The sequence below is a fragment of the Mandrillus leucophaeus genome, unplaced genomic scaffold (genome assembly GCF_000951045.1).
Source record: "Mandrillus leucophaeus isolate KB7577 unplaced genomic scaffold, Mleu.le_1.0 Scaffold32, whole genome shotgun sequence".
In the NCBI taxonomy this organism is placed as follows: domain Eukaryota; kingdom Metazoa; phylum Chordata; class Mammalia; order Primates; family Cercopithecidae; genus Mandrillus; species Mandrillus leucophaeus.
This window is the reverse complement of record NW_012103365.1, coordinates 619,984-624,902: the sequence shown is the minus strand read 5'-3', so window position 1 is coordinate 624,902 and position 4,919 is coordinate 619,984. Positions and strand designations below refer to the sequence as shown.

Genomic DNA, 4,919 nt, shown 5'->3' with positions numbered 1-4,919 from the left:
AAAAGAAAGAAAGAAAGAAAGATTTTGAAATCAGATGTCCCTAGATTTAAATTCCAGCTTTGCCACTTTTACCAGCTATTTCTTCATAGAGAAGTTACCTTACCTAAGAGGCATTTCCCCCACCAAGACAAACTTTCTCTCGCTCGCTCGCTCGCTCGCTCTCACTCTCCCTCTTCTCCGTTTCTCTTCTCTTACCTAGTACCATACTCAACATATAAGGTACTTAATAATTGGTAGCTGTTTTTCTTGTGTCCAATATATAAAAAGATATAAGCCAATGATGAGTAGTATTACAGAAATCATGAAAGAAAAGAGAAAGACTGCCTTTTTTTTTTTTAACTAAAATAAAGGCTTCTACAAATGAAAGATTTTGGCTCTCCATTCAACAGTGTGTTCCAACATAAGTGTTGGCAAACCTATGCCGACATCAAAACAGAGGGATAAAGGCAGTGCCGTGCTCACAGTGAAAGTCTGGTATCTGCTGCGTTGAGATGGCTGTACATAATAAGAGCTAACATTTCTAGAGGGTTTATTGTGCCAGGAACCGTTTTAAGTACTTTGGATGTTTTAATTCATTTAACCCTCATAATACTTTCCTTAGGTAGGCACTATGTTTTTTGTTGTTGTTGTTTGTTTGTTTGTTTTTGAGACAGGGTCTTGCTCTCTCATCCAGGCTGGAGTGCAGTGGCACAGTCATAGTTCCCTGCAGCTTTGACCTCCCGGGCTCAAGTGATTCTCCCACCTCAGCCTCCCAAGTAGCTGGGACTCCAGATGTGTACCACGATGCCTGGCTAATTTTTAAATTTTTTGTAGAGACAGCATCTCACTAAGTTGCCCAGGGTGGTCTTAAACTCCAAGGATCAAGCGACCCTCCCACCTTAGCTTCCCAAAGTACTGGGAGCCATTGTGCCCAGTCCCGTAGGTACTATTTTGATCCTCATTTTACAGATGAGGAAACTGAGGCACAGAGAAGTAGAGTAACTTACCCAGGATTGCACAGCTAGTAAGTGGAGAGCCAGGCTCCTCCTGGGCAGAGTACAGATCCATGCTTGTAAACCAGTTACTCCTCTGCCTCTCTGGGGAGTATAATGTGGAAGAGTGACAGACCTATACCAACAGTTATTAGGGAGACAGAACATTTGTTCATCCTTTTCTCCTTTATTTATTCAACTCCTCAAAAACAAAGCCAGCCTGAGACTGGGTGCAATGGCTCATGCCTATAATCCCAGCACTTTGGAAGGCCAAGGCAGGCGAGTCACTTGAGGTCAGGAGTTGGGAGACGAGCCTGGCCAACATGGTGAAACCTCATTTCTACTAAAACTGCAAAAATTAGCCAGGCGTGGTGGCACATGCCTGTAATCCCAGCTACTTGGGAGGCTGAGGCAGGAGAATTGCTTGAATCTGGGAGGCAGAGATTGCAGTGAGCTGAGACCACGCCTCTGCACTCCAGCCTGAGTGACAGAGTGAGAGTGTCTCAAAAAAAAAAGAAAGAAGAAAGAAAGAAAAGCGGGGGAGGGAGGGAGGGAAGGAGGAAGGAAGGAAGGAGAGAGAAAAAGAAAATGAAAACATAGTGCTCACCTTCATTATTTTACCCAATAAAGTGTTAAAGAGACTTAGCCAAATAAATAACAATAAAAACAGATTCAAATGAGCCGTCATTTTTTTTTTTTTTTTTGAGGCAGAGTCTCGCTCTGTCGCCCAGGCTGGAGTGCAGTGGCACCATCTCGGCTCACTGCAACCTCCACCTCTCAGGTTCAAGCAGTTCTCTGCCTCAGCCTCCTGAGTAGCTGGGATTACTGGCACCTGCCACCATGCGCGGCTAATTTTTTGTATTATCAGTAGAGATGGGGTTTCACCATCTTGGCCAGGCTGGTCTTGAACTCCTGACCTCATGATCCACCCACCTCAGCCTCCCAAAGTGCTGGGATTACAGGCAGGAGCCACTGCACCCGCCAAGCTGTCATTTTTTACCACAATAATTTACACGTGTTAATTCTCTAGAAATTAAGAATAAATTTAAAGCAACTTTGGATTTTCTTTTATTTTTTGTAGAGACAGGGTTTCACCATGTTGCCCAGGCTAGTCTTGAACTCCTGGGCTTAAGCAATCTGCCTGCCTTGTCCTCCCAAAGAGCCAGGATTACAGACGTGAGCCACCACGTCCAGGCTTACATAAGAATTTAACAATTTTTTTTCAACCTGGTGAAGAGGAGAAACTATAGGCAAGTACTATACATGATTTAAAGTAAGAAAGTATATATAGCCTAGAATCTGGTAGCAAATAATAAGCAGAGACAGGAAATCAAACAGCTTCCCATTCTTGGTGGTTAAACAGAGGAGCAAACAGCCTGACAAACTTCAAATTGCTTTGAAAGGAGAGCATCATTTTATCATGCACACACAGTACCTGGACTATATTGACAAGCCAGACATGAAATTCCATTTGGTATGCTCTGCTAAATAAATTATGTAAGCACAGTACATTTTAGAGACAGAATCTTAAAGTATACAGCTCTAAAGGTACCACCTCCCTTTTCTCATCTATAAGAATAAGAATCTCTTCCTCCAAGATTGTTATGAGGATCACGTCATGTAATATACACAATGCACTTGGCAAAATAGCAGACAGGCAAATTCTATTCTATATACTTTACTTAAGAAATTGTGGTGGGCCAAACACTGTGGCTCATGCTTGCAATCCCAACACTTTGGGAAGAAAGGAGGACTGCTTGACCCCAGGAGTTCAAGACCAACGTGGGGAACATGGCTGGTCTTGATAAACACTGTCTCTACAAAAGATAAAAAAACTTAGCTGGGCATGGTGGTGCATGCCTGTGGTTCCAGCTACTCAGGAGTCTGAGGTAGGAAGAAAGCTTGAGCCCAGGGGATCAAGGCTGCAGTGAGCCATGACTGTGCCACTGCACTCCAGCCTGGGTGACAGAGCACGACACTGTCTCTAAAAAAATAAAGAAATAAAAATAAATAAATTGTGGCAACACTTAAAACATTTTAGAACTACTTCTATCCCAAATGGCTTAATGATTTTTGAAAGCTGGTAAACAGTAAAAACTAGTCTATCTAGAATAACCTGTTCCCTGAAGAGTATTGCTAAGATGTTTTGCTTATCATTTGTGAAAACAGGAAAAACCTGTATCACAGGTGAGGTAAAGCCATATTTTTAGAGGACATATTTAGGTTACAGGGAACAACATATCAGCTCTCCAAATGGTATAATAAGCAGCAGACCAGTATATTTTTTGAAGAGGACATGACCTCTACAATAATGGTCATGACCATGGAATTTTAATAGTGCTCTGAAATTCCAGGACTCAGGCTTTTAGCCAAGTGTTTTGAAACTTGACCAACTAACTCTTCTTCCACGTGATAGTCACAGAAATCTTAAACACCCAAATAAAGCAAAACGACATGCTCACGGGAAACTATTTTCTTCCATAGTTCTGCTGAGGCTTAAAGGAGAAAGCTGAGAGGAACAAAATTCCACAGCAAAAATGTTTAAAATATCACATTGTTCAGTTCTCACTGGGGTCTCTTTCCTTTTTCCCTGTTGTCTTTTTTTTTTTTTTTTTTTTTTTTTTTTTGAGACATAGTCTTTTTTTGTCACCCAGGCTGGAGTACGGTGCGGTCTCAGCTCACTGCAACCTCCACCTCCTGGGTTCAAGCGATTCTCCTGCCTCAGCCTCCTGAGTAGCTGGGATCCGCCACCAAGCCCGGCTAGTTGTTGTATTTTTAGTAGAGACAGGGTTTCACCGTGTTGGCCAGGCTGGTCTCGAACTCCTGACCTCTAGTGATCCAGCCGGCTCAGCATCCCAAAGTGCCGGGATTATAGGCATGGGCCACTGTGCTCGATCTTGTCTCTTTTTTCCATTATGTTTCTACTGAATCTTGCATGCTATCTGGAGCTCTAAATCTTTGGGTCTTTTAATAACTGTGTGTCGGCTGGGTGCGGTGGCTAACGCCTGTAATCCCAGCACTTTGGGAGGCCGAGGCAGGCTGATCACAAGGTCAGAAGCTCGAGACCAGCCTGAACAACATGTTGAAACCCCGTCTCTACCAAAAATACAAAAATTAGCCAGGTGTGGTGGCGCGCACCTATAATTCCAGCTACTTAGGAGGCTGAGGCAGGACCGAGAGGGCGAGTGTTGCAGAGAGCTGAGATCACACGACTGCATTCCATCTTGGGTGACAGAACGAGACTCCATCTCAAACAAACAAACAAAAAACTGTGTGTCACTTTTTAAAACTACTGATGAAATCAGGTTTCTAATATCACCCAGCTAAGAGTTAAATCTCTAATCCCTGCAGGCAAAATTATCACAAATTAGAAATCATAGAGAACATAATTATAACAATTATAATAATCATAAAGAACATAAAGAACTATTACATACCTGTGGGCAAATAAAGCCTGCCCCCTACATAATGCTCCTTATGGAAGAAGATAGTACATCTCTGAGAATGAGAATATCTGCAAAGATCATCATGAAGTTGCTGAAGAAGGTTAAAGACTCGAAAGAAATTCATGATCAGAAAAAGGTAAAAGTATTTCTGGGATAAGATCTGTCTCACGGATAAAATGATAGGAGTCCAGGTGAGATCCTGTTCAGATTCCAAGAGGAGGTTCTCTTTGGGGTTTCTTTTAGGTTCAAAACACCTCACATGATACATCCCAGCGTAAAGGCTGGCAGTAGCAAGGAAAGCAATGACAATGGCAACAGCCTGGAAATGGGGCAAAATTTCCATGTTAATAGAGATCGGGCGACAGAAGAGGATACCGGTAGAGCCTAGAAGTGATGCCACTTGGTTAATTTTAATAAGCTGAAGCCAACTTTCATGTCTAGTGAAAATCTCTGCAAACAGTTTACATTGGGCTTGTTGGACACAGGTGAGCGTGCTATCAAA

The 4,919-nt window shown here is 42.6% G+C and overlaps 1 long non-coding RNA gene across 1 annotated transcript in view; it reads right to left on the bottom strand.

Annotated features, from left to right (window-relative positions):
- The window catches only part of LOC105545131, a 10,335-nt gene extending 5,634 nt beyond the window's left edge, over positions 1-4,701 (bottom strand). The window contains exon 1 of the long non-coding RNA XR_001006874.1: positions 4,409-4,701. This is a non-coding gene — a long non-coding RNA (uncharacterized LOC105545131). The remainder of the gene's footprint in view (positions 1-4,408) is intronic.
- Between the last annotated feature and the right edge of the window lie 218 nt (positions 4,702-4,919).